We start from the raw sequence: 12,535 nt of genomic DNA, 5'->3' as shown, positions 1-12,535 counted from the left end.
ATTAAAGGTGGTAGCCACTAGCACCCAGCTTGAATTTTTGTTTGTTTGCTTGCTTGCTTTTTAAAATCAGGTTTTTGATTATAGTCTCAGATGAACTCAAACTTACAGGCATATTTTATCATGCATAACTTAAACATTTTAGGAAAATTCTGTATTTGTTGGCATGAGGGAGGTTGGTTCCTGTTTTTATTTCCCTACATTGTTGGTTTCTGTATCAGGGTCACGTTGGTCTCAGAGTTGGGAAGTGTTTCCTCCTTTTTTATTTTATGGAGGAATCTGTATATAACTGACATTCTTTTTCCCTCCTGTATTTGGTAGAATTCACTAGAAAATTCATGTGGGCTTTTAGTCATCTTTGTGAGAATATTCTAAGTAAAATTCAATGTACTTATTGTTTTTTTCTTTCTGAGTGCTTTCTGGAAGCTTGTACTCTTAGAGGTATTTGGCCATTTCTTGCAAATATATTTAATGGTATAATGGCTTAGTCAGTAAAGTACTTGCTGGACAAGAACATGAAGACCCCAGCTTATTTCCTGGTAGCCACATAAAAAGCTGAGTGTAATAATGTACTTACTTGTAAGCCCAGTGCTAGAGAAGAAGACAGGCAAATTCTTAGGGCTTTCAAGGCAGCCAGCCTAGCTTAATTAATGAGTACAGGTCCCTAATTAATGAGTGAGGGATTATATCTAAAAAGTAGACCTCTCCTAAGGAAGAAACTACTGGCTTCCACATGCACATGCACATAAAGAGACATGCACAAACAGGAACATGCACACACACTCATATGCTTCCTACATATGAAATTATTAGTAATTGGTAGTTGCGTATGTGATACTGGCTAGTGATCAAACCAAGTGCCTTATACATACTGAGTGAGTGTCTCTCTCTCTCTCTCTCTCTCTCTCTCTCTCTCTCTTTAGGGTGTCCTTAAACTTTGAGTTTCTCCTGCCTCAGCCTCCCTAGTACCAAGAATATACAGGAGTACTGTTTTCTGTCTTTTTTTTTTTTTTTTTTTCCTTAGATAGGGTTTTCTGCATAGCCCTGGCTACCCTGGAACTCACTCTGTCGACCAAGCTGGTCTAGCACTCAGAGATCTGCCTGCCTTTGCCTACTAGTGGTAGGATTAAAGCATGAGCCACCACCACTGGCTGACTTCTGCCATCTTTGCTATAGTGTTTGCTTATTTTGGGTCCTTTTATAGCTTTATATGAAGAAACACTAATATTGTTTTTTTTTTAAATAAATCTCTCTCTAGACATTGATGTGTTTACTGTGTTTTCATTTTACATGTTTTCTTTTATATGTATGCACATATGTCTGCAAGCATGTCTACGTACCTCATGACCTCAGTGCCTGAATAGGCCAGAAGAGGACATCGGGTCCTCTGGAACTGGAGTTACAGGCTACTGTGAGTCTCCATGTGGGTGCTCTGTGTGAGAGCTGAACTCAGCTTCTCAGAAAGAGGGGACGGAACCCTTACTCCTGAGCCATCTCTCCAGTCCCTGGCTTCCAGATTTGTATAACCCCTTCTGATTTCCTTCCTTCCTTCCTTCCTTCCTTCCTTCCTTCCTTCCTTCCTTTCTACTGAAAATAGATCTCAGGGCTATAACCTTTCTGATTTCTTTAGTGGCTTCTCTTTGGCCAAAGCTAGTTTTGTGTAGTATTTACATAGCAAATATTTTTTAAACCTTTTACTCTGTTTATATTTCAAGTCAGTTCCTTGTAGGCAGATACTACTGAACCTTGTTTTTTTTTTTTTTTTTTTTTTCTTAACTATCCAACAAAATTAGCTTTGTTGTTATAGTATTCAGACACACTTTATCTAATTTCAGAACACTGAGTTTAAATATACCATCTTGCTATCTGATCTCTGATCTCTACTTGGTTTATATGTCTTTTAAGCTTTTTCTGACTTATTCTGGATTAACTTGCTATTTGTTGCTGTTACTCCTTTTTGAGAGGAAAGACTGAGTATCATATAGCTGAGGTTGGTTTTAGACTTAAGAGACTCTCTCCTGCCTCTGCCTCCCAGTAGCGAGGACTAACAGCCAGCCTACTGCTCCGTTTTATGGCTAACATTAATTAGCTTGCTCACTATACATTTTGGGGGGTCTGGTGTTCACAATAACATTCTTGTCATAGCATACCTTCAAAATACATATTTTCTTTTCAATTTTTACGTGTACAGGTTTCTTGCCTGCTCACACAGATTGTGTGTTTGGTGCCCAAAGGGGATAAATGAAGGTGTTAGATCCCCTGGAACCTATATGGTTGTGAGCTGCTGTATTGGTGCTAGAAATCGAACCACAGGTCTTCTGGTAGTACAGTCAGTGTTGATATGTGCTGAGCCTTCTCTCCGGCTCCTATACTGCCATTTTAAGTGAGTTTTACCTTCATGTACTATGGAAATAGGGGCGGGGAAGTGGTGAGTAAATGGAGACAGAATCTATGATGGTGGCCGGAATTCAGACTCTGGAGTGCAGACCTAACTTTATTGTTTACTACACAAGCTTATATATAGCTTTTTAGCCAGTTAGGTTGTGTTTATGTATTCAGTGATAAATCCCGGGTGCTAAGGGTGTTGTTTATCAGAATCTGACTCTTCTGTCCAGGATCCTGTGGGGGAGGGTCCAATCCCCCGGGGAGATTTCCCTGAAGACCCTGAGAGCAGCCACCGCCCTGGTTCCTTTGTGTTGTCTCACAGGTGTGTCAGGAGACACAGGAGTCTGTAGCGCCTTGCTCTCTGTCCCACTTCTTCCTTCATCTGGTTCCTCCACTTCCCCCACAGCATCCTTCACTTCTGATTCTATTGTTTGTCCTGTTATTTTCCTTTTGTGTATGTGATATGCTATTTTTTAAAATGTTTATATTTATTTATTTTGTGCATGTGTGTAGGTATGAATATGTTGAGGTGGGCTCAATTCTCACCTTCAACTGCTTGAAATCCTTGGAGTAAAGGTGAGGAGCATTTACCTGCTGAGCCATCTTGCTTGCCCTAGTTTTTTGTTTAAACAGTTAAGTATTGTTTAAATAGATTGTCTCAGCTGTTCCTGTTGCTATAACAATATTTGTGGTTGGGACTTGCTGCTTCTCTACCCAGTACAAGGCTCTAGGTTTGGTCTTCAGTACTGAGGACAAGGGATCTGTGGCTAATTTATAAAGAGTATTACCTTATTTCGAGCATGTCTGGGTACTAGAATTCCCAAATTCTATATCCTGGCAAATTTAGAGTCCAGGCAGAGGCCTGACTTTCTACTTTCAGGATAGAACCTCTTTGCTAAATCCTTACATAGCAGAAGGTAGGGGGCAAAAGGTGCCTAATCAATTGCCTTCAGCTCGTGTGTGTGTGTGTGTGTGTGTGTGTGTGTGTGTGTGTGTGTGTGTATGTGTGTGTCTGTGTGTCTGTGTGTCTGTGTGTCTGTGTGTCTCTCTCTGTGTGTGTGTTCTTTCTAAGATTTATTTTATTTATGGTGTCAAATCCATTAGAGCCAGAGTTAAAGATGGTTGTGAACTACCTAAGGGTGCTGGGAACTGAACTGGGGTCCTCTGGAAGTACTCTTAACTGCTGAGCCATCTCTTCAGCCCTGCTTTTCTATTATTAATTAATTAGTTAATCACATATGTATGTGTGAACTCATGCATGTTGAGGTGCAAGTGAGGTCAGAGGACAATTTCTGTGAGTTGATTTTGTTTCTTTTCACCAGGTGGGTCCAGGGGCTTGAGTTTAAGCCATCAGGCTTGAAGCAAGGATCTTGACCCATTGAGCTATCTTGGTGACCCATTGTGCTGATTCTTACTCTTGGGGACTTTGCTTCCATGAGTTGAGGATTGCCCTCTTTCAGAAAGGATTCCTGTTTATATTCACTGTGCATTCAAGTGCACCATTAGCCTGTGGTCACTTTGATTCTACACTCTGACCCTTGAGACAATAAATCTTTGAGTATAGATGCTCCGAAAGGGCTCTTAGCATTCCAATGTTAATGATGAGAGTCTTGGATCTCAGGTTTCTGTCATGCATTCTTCTGTCTACCCTATCCTTTGAATCAGCTTGTTCAGGCTCCAGGCTCCCTTTTAAGGACTCCTGTCTTGTCCAAAAACTTAAACTCTCTTTCTCCTACATAGTTATTAATCACTAAGGTAATAGGATAGACCTTCAGGGCTCTCCCACAAATTTATTATTGCAACTTTTCTTTTGTTATGCTTGGGATGGAATCCAGGGCCTTAGGCTAGACAAGTGCTCTTCCATTAAGTTCTGCTTCTGGTTCTATCTACCCCTTCCCTGGCACTTGAGGATTTCTCTTATTTTCCTATCAGTCTAGTGGTCCACTCAGATGTACATTTGTTGTGGTTTATCTCCCATCAGAGTATTCTCCTATAGGAATTTTCAGAATATGAGTTCCAAACTGCTTCTCCTCTGTTTAGGAGGAAAGGGGTCAGCATTCTGGAGTCAGGGTCTTTGCCAAACCCATTGACTGGACAAATTTCTTACCAATGCACAATGGTAAGTGGCGCTGTGTTCACTAGTTTAGGACATCAGGCTGGAAGTGCTGGCACAGGATTACGGTGCAGTATGTGAGAGCCAGAGAGGACTGCAGTACGAGCAAGGCCAGCCTGGTCTACATAATGAGGGGCAAACAGGAAGAACTCTGTCTGAAAAAAATTAAAATGCAATAAATTCACTGAGCAGAGACTCTGGTTGGCACCGTTGGTGACCAGGATAACATAATACAAATGTGAAGGTCAGGCTCTGCTTCTTGGGTGGGTGAAGTAGGATCCAGAGAAAGAGAAAATAAACCAGTGATGGTGGCCTTTACCTTTAGTTCCAGGACTCTGGAGGCAGAGGCTGCTGGGTCTCTCTGAGTTCGAAGCCAGCCTGGTCTGCAGGGCAAGTTCCAGGACAGCAAGGGCTACACAGAAAGCCTGTCTCAAAAAACCAAAAGCCAAACAAACAAAACCTTACTCATAGAAAAGCACCTGTTTTTCTCTCCCTAACTGCTCTAGACTTTCAAAGAATACATCAATTTGCAGATTCGGTTGATAGAATTATTTTAGTCATAGAAGCAACAATAAAATGGCAATTAAAATGTTCTATTCCATATTGGTTTCTGTTGTATTTGTGGCAGCAGATTCCATAGTGTGAATCTGGAGGTAAGAGAATGACTTGGGGGAGTTGGTTTTCTCCTTTCTCCATGCGGGCTATGGAGATATAGTTGAGGTTGTCAGACTTGGTGGCAATCCCTTTTATTTGCGGAGCCATTTCACTGGCCCAGAAGGAGCAATTTTTGAATAATGCCAAAACTCTGACGCTAAATACAACTTAGTCTTTCTTTCTTCTACTCTAACCTTGCATCCCTGTTTATATTGGCCTTGAAGTTGCTATGTAGTTGAAGGGGGCCTTGAACTCTTTCACTGGAATTTCAGGCATGTCCCACCATCCCTGAGTCTGTGCTATGTGTTTTGGTTTATTTTTTCGATTCATGAAATTGTCTATATGGACTTTCCTAGTATCTTTGATGAACAAAACATTTCAACTTGACCTAATTTAAACTACTGTGTGTCTACTTTCTATTCTATAAATTATAGTTTTGGTTTTATATCTAAGAACTCTTTGCTAGATGGGCCTGGTGATGAAGCCATACAATTCCAGCTCCTGTTCCAGGGAAGCTGAGGCAGGAGAATCAGAAGTTCAATTCAGGGCTGGAGAGATGGCTCAGTGGTTAAGAGCACTGACTGATCTTCCAGAAGTCCTGAGTTCAAATCCCAGCAACCACATGGTGGCTCACAACCATCTGTAATTGAATCCAATGCCCTCTTCTGGTGTGTCTGAAGACAGCAACAGTGTACTCATTAAAAAAAAAAAAAAAAAAAAAAAAAAAAAAAAAAAAAAGGAAGTTCAATTCCTTCCTGGGTAGTTTAGCAAGGTATCTGAGTTCAACCTCCAGGATTCAGGTAAAGGAGGAAGGAGAGAACCATCCTGACAAAGTTGTCCTTTAACTTATGTGTACTGTGGCATGTGTGCCGCCCAACCCATCACATACACACAATAAAATTAAGTAAATACATTTAAAAGTATTCTAATTTTTTTAAAAAAGCAACAGAACTCTGCTGAACCCACATCATTAGATTTTTCTCATGCTCCCTTTTTAGAGTATTTTTTATTTTATGATTTTATTTGTTCATTTATTTTTATGTGTTTGTGGATAACCATGTGTGGGACTTTGTGCATATGCATGCAGAAGTCCGTAGAGGCCAGAAGGTATTGGAGTCCCTGGAACTGGAGTTACAGATGGTCGTGAGCCACCAGGTGGTCCTCTGCATACACATTCTCTTAACAACTGAGCAATTTCTCTAGCCCATGCTTCCTTTTGAAATCTACAATCCATTCTGAATTAATTTTTGTGTAAGTATCCAATTGAGGCTGTTTTCCCTCTCTTCAGTAGCACCCTTTCTCTAGGATAGAGGACATACTATTTCTTCCACTAAGTTGCTTTTAGAAAATATTGACTTGAGGCTGGAGAGATGGCCCAAAGGTTAAGAGTACTATGTATTGCTCTTGCAGAGGTCCCTGGTTCAATTCCCAGTAATGCCCATGGGAGTTTATAACCATATAGTTCTGTTCTCACTGGGCAATAGACATGACTGTGGTATACATATCTACATGCACATAAGCAGGCACTTACACATGAAATAATCTATTTGTTTGTTTGTTTGTTTTTCAAGACAGGGTTATTCTGTGTAGCCCTAGCTGTCCTGGGCTTACTCTATAAACCAGGCTGGCCTCGAACTCAGTGATCAGCCTGCTTCTGCCTCCAGAATGCTGGGATTAAAGGTATGTGCCATCACTGCCTGACTTGAATTTTTAAAAAAATATTTATTTTATTTTAATTTTATGTTCACCTGTGTATCAGAGTGTAGGTAAGTGCATGTGAATACAGTTGCCTGTAGAGGCCAGAAGAGGGCAGCAGCTCCCTTGGAATCTGAAGTTGATGCCAAGTGTCTTTCCTTGAAACTCTACCTTTATTTAAAAAAATTTGTCTTGAGGTAGAGAATCTCTATTATGCCCTTGAACGTACTATGAAGACCAGGCTGGCCTCGAACTCAGAGATCTGCCTGCCTTTGCCTCCAACTGTTGGGATTAAAGGCTTGCACCACCATGTTTGGCTTGAGAGTCAATGAATTTCATTTTTTTAAATTTATTTTTATTATAATCATGTGTATTTGTGTCTGTGTGAAGAAATGTGCAAGTGAGTGCGGGTGCCTACAGAGGCCGAAGCAGCTGGGTGATCTTAGAATTGCTATTATAGACTGTAGTGAGCCACCTGACAAGGCTGCTGGACACTGAATTTGGATCTTCTACCAGAGCAGTAGATGCTCTTAGCTGAGCCATCTCTCCGGCTCCCATTTTATTATTGTTGTTGTTGTTGTTATTACTCAGTTTTGTTTTTTTTAAAGGATTTATTTATTTATTATATGTAAGTACACTGTAGCTGTCTTCAGACACAGCAGAAGAGGGCATCAGATCTCACTAACAGATGGTTGTGAGCCACCATATGGTTGCTGGGATTTGAACTCAGGACCTCTGGAAGAGTAGTCAATACTCTTAACCACTGAGCCATCTCTCCAGCCCTATTACTCGGTTTTGTTGTTGTTGGAAACAATGTCTCACTATGTAGCTTTAGTTGGCCTGGAACTTCCTATGTAGACTGGGTTGGCCTCGACATCATAGAAATCTGCCTGCCTCTTCTGCCTCTCACTGCTGGGATTAAAAGCATTTTGCACCAGCCCAGCAATTTTATTTATTTTAAACTGCATCTTTTTAAATTTTTAAGTGGTATTGATGCTTGTGCGTGTCTCTGTTAATGTGGTTGCCCACACATGTACCACAGGATGTTTGAGGTGACTAAATGACAGCTTGCTGGAGTCCTTCCAGGTGTTGGCTCTCTCCTTCCACCATGTAGGTGCCTGGGGTTTAAACCCAGTTCCTTTAGCCCAGAGGAAGGCACCTTTATCTAGTGAGCCACCTTGCCAGTTTTCATTGGTAAAAACTTTGTATATTAAGACAAAATGTAAAATTAATTCTGTTAAAACATATTATATGCATGTTTCAACTCTTAGATAGTCCTTGTGCCTACGCAACTCATTTAAAAGTCCAAGGTTTAATCCCAGACCTTTTTTTTTTTTTAATGATTTGAAGAATGTTTCCTTTTTCTTTTTTTCTTTCTTTTATAAAAGATTTATTTACTTTATGTGAGTACAGTGTCATTGTCTCCAGACACACCAGAAGAGGGCATCAGATCCCATTACAGATGGTTGTGAGCCACCATGTGGTTGCTGGGAATTGAACTCAAGACCCTTGAAAAAGCAGTCAGTGCTCTTCACCGCTGAGCCATCTCTCCAGCCCAATCCCAGTCCTTTTAAGAGATGCTATTACAAACTGTTTAGGATAATTAAGCAGTGCAAATTACCATCCAGTCAATCAGACTCATGTCATGTTAGATTCTAGTCTGGATTATCATAGAAATAGACATCCTGGGTTCAACAGATAATAGGTAGCTGGATACAGGCAATGTTTGCTTGTTCAGATAGATGGTCTGCAGACCTCAGAGTCTCACAGAATATGGCATTTAAAGATCTTTTCTATTAACTTAAGACTTTTTTTTTTTGACATTTTGAGACATGTCAGCTCCTGCTAGCAGCCTCATTCAACTTGGAAGAACATAGAAAAGCCTTCATATGGAGTTGCTTCTATTGTGGCAAGCTAGCCACTGGGCAAAGACAATTCTCCAGCTATATCTGCAGAGAGAATGCCATCCAGAAAAGACAAATGGGTGCAGGGAAGTCCACTGTGAACCTATGCCAAGACAGGGTAAGCAAGTCATACATAATTCCTGCTTCACCAAGGTCTGTCAGATATTCTGTGCCAGAAGGCTGAAGATGATGCTCCAATGTTATAGAGAATTTTGGGGACTGTCCTGGAGGTCAGTCTCCAACTGTCTCTGTCATTTTATATTTTTGGAAGCTGTGTCCTAATGTATCCTGCGTACAAGTAACATTTATTTCCTTCTCAGTCCTTTGGTGGAGTTGATGACTAAATAGACATAGTCTTATTATAAGCTTAAGTTGTTTAGGATTTCCAAGGATATTCTAGGTCTAAGAAGGTAATTTTAGAAATGTAATAGAAGTTAGAATAAAATTTGACTTAGATATAGAACTCTGAACTCACAAGGATAGATAATAAAATACTTTCACCTGAATTGCCAAGTACAAACGGTCTGGATTATTTGAATGTAACTTTTGTTTAATAATTTTCAAAATAATTTCATAATTGTTCCTAGGGTATGCTTTCTTTTTCCTTTTTTAGATTTAGTTAAGTATATAAATATGCTGTAACTGTCTTCAGACATACCAGAAGAGGGCATCAGATCCTTTTTCAGGTGTTTGTGAGCCACCAGGTGGTTGCTGGGAACCTCTGAGCCACCCCTCCAGTTCCAGTTGTTTATTATTATTATAAAAAGCCTTTTTCAGTTAGACAAGAAAAAAAAAGGGTGGCGGAGGAAGGGAGGGGACTCTTGAGGTTTGCTCTATTACCATCTATTCAAATGCTAAATCCTATCTTTACCAGAAAAGTCTAAGCCTAGTGACTTCCCTCCCCCCCCCCTTTTTTTACAAGCTTTTGTTGTAGCAAACCTTCTTCCTTAACTTAAAACTATTGGTTAAATAAAATTGGCTACAGCCAATTACTGGAGGGATTAGAGGTAGGTGAATTTGGAGTGATCTGGTTGGAATCGGAGAGACCAGGGGAAAAGAGGAAAAAGGAGAGAGGAGGAAGAAGCTGCCATGACAGGAAAGAAGCATGAGGACATAACCAAGAGAAACTGCAAGTATCTGGGGTACACACTGGGGAGGCAGCCAGGCCTGTCTGCAGTTAGAAGAGTAGATTAGGGGTGATCCCCAGTAATTGTCAAAGCCCAATAAAATAGCCACTGTCTGAATCTCATTATTTGTAAGCTAGTTGGGAGACAAGCTTAAATTGTTTGTATTACACTCACTGAACCCAATATTTTATCGATCCTCTTTTCTCTGCTAGGGCTAGGGTTCTGGACCTGATGTGCTCTGGTTTTTATGTGGGTTCTAGGGTCCAAACTTAGGTATCCTTGTATACTTTACCAACTAACTTAGCTCCCCCAGCCCCCTAATTCACTAACTAATTCATGGGTGGATTAATCATTCCTCAAAATTCCACCTGGTCAGCTGGGCAGTGGTAATGAGTGCCATTAATCCCAGCACTCAGGGGCGGAGACAGGCAGATCTCTGAGTTTGAGGACAGTCTGGTCTACAGTGTGAGTTCCAGGATAGCCAGGGTTATACAGAGAGGCCGTTTCTCGAACCCCTCCCACCCCCCAAAAAATCCACTTTGTCTGTCTTATCTGTTTAATATTTCATGACGGGAAACATGAGCTTTAGCTGGGACATCCAAACTGGCAGTGAGGTGAAGCGGTAAGCACAGGAAGTGCAGTGAGTGCGTCCAGTTTTTGAGCCATTCTCCGGTCTTCCCGACAGTACTCACCAGGAAGACTGTTTGGACATGGGTTAAGCCACGAGTAGTCTGTATTAGTTGGCCTTCGACGTCACTGGGTGTTCAGGACCCCAGTGTGGTAGTGTAGCCTTTCTCAGGGTGAGCTTTTCAGTGCAGAAACCATATTCGGAGTTGACATACTTCAGTTAATAACAGTTACTAAAAGTTAGCTAGAAGTGAGACTACAGAAGCTACAAAAAGCTAGGCTTGAGACTTTCCAAGAACTGTGTGGGTACTGATGGATTAGGTCCTTGTTTTCATTTTGGCAGGTGGAGCCTGAATGGTATTTCCATCATGGAGTCCCTGAGTGAAGGCCTACGGAGTCTGTGGCTGGTCCCATTACGGTACTACGCATTCAGTAAGTTAACTTTCTTTTTAAATTACTGAGAGTGAATTGATTAGCTTTATCTTAGACAGCAAAGAAACTTCAAGGAAACAGTAACTTTAGAGGTATTAAGAATTCTGTTGCCGTGGGGTATGTGAGGGGGGTATGTGAGTTAGCCTTTCCTTGTAAGTGCTCATTGGTCTGATTCCTTTCTTCTTGTTCTGATTCTCGTCTCATCAAACTGTCCCCACTACAGTTCTCTCATAGAACTATTATGGGAAGAAATGTGCTGTACTGATTTTTGAGTCTAGTCTGAAACTGGGCGTGGTAGCGCATGCCTAATTTGTAATCCAGTATTTAGGGGGTAGAGGCAAGAGGGTCAGGAGTTTAAGATTATCCTCAGCTATATCAAGACCTTGTCTTTAACTCATTCATGTTGTTAACTCATACAAGTTCCATACATACACAGAATTCTAGACTAGATAAGATAGATAGGAGATAGCTGGAAACTTTTGGGATGGTATCACCAGCATGGTAAGCTCGCTTGTGTGTCCTGCATTTAAAAGATGAGTTCACTTCTGGAGGTGGTAGGAAAACCAAACTTTCTAACCTGCAAGGCAAGGCTAAAACGGTGTTTTTTGGGATCTGGCAAATTCACCAAGCCAGTAGAATTTCTTAGCACTTCACACTGTATACCTGAATGCAGCCTCTTGAACTTTGGGTGTGTGTGGGTTTCAGCTTGAAACAAATGTTCCTTGTAGGCTCCCACATTTGAACACTGGGTTCCTGGTTAGTGGCATTGTTTGGAAGGTTGTGGAACCTTTAGGAAGTGGGCCTTGCTGGAGGAAGTATATCACTGAAGGCCAATTTTAGGAGTTGGTAGCCTCACCCCACAGCCAATCTTCATTTCAAATCTGGCTGAAGATAAGATCTCTGCTATCTATTGAGCTACCACACCTTCCCTGCTGATATGGACTCTCCTTCTGGGAGAGGAACTTTTTTTTCCATACATCATTTTCGGTAACAGTGTTTTATCACGGCAGCAAAAAAAATAACTAATAACTAGTGTGTTTGAAAAAAAGTTATAGATCAAGAACACATTTGTGTCCCCACACTCAGGAGGCAGTGTATACTTTTATGCACTAGGGACATGTGCATTTGCATCTGTCTTTTTGTTGTTTTTTAAAATAATTTTTTTAAAATCTTATTTGTATTGCTGTTTGAGGTTATCAGGACCTTTGTTACAGACAGCTGTGAATTGCAATGTGGGTGCTGGGAATTGAACCCAGGTATGTTGGAAGAGCAGTTTATGTTCTTAACTGTTCAGCCAGCTCTCCAGCCCCTCTTTTAATAGTTTTGTATTTCCTGGAGCTGGAGAGATGGCTTGGTAATTAAGAACACTTGTTCTTTTAAAGTATCTGGGTTTGAAACTTGGCAGCCATACACTGACTTAGAACTGTTGTAGATTTGGCCTAAGGTTTTCATTATGTTGTCTGGGTTCCCAAAGTCGCACAAGATGCTGAGGGTCCCTGTCCCCAGTTTTTTTCCTGTTGGTAAAAAGTTGCCAGTGGCCAATGGCTAGGCAGAGAGACAAAGGTGGGGTTTTAGGATTTGCAGGGAAGAGGACTGAGAGA

This window comes from Micromys minutus (assembly GCF_963924665.1).
Source record: "Micromys minutus genome assembly, chromosome: 1".
NCBI lineage: Eukaryota > Metazoa > Chordata > Mammalia > Rodentia > Muridae > Micromys > Micromys minutus.
Note: the sequence above shows the minus strand (reverse complement) of the source record.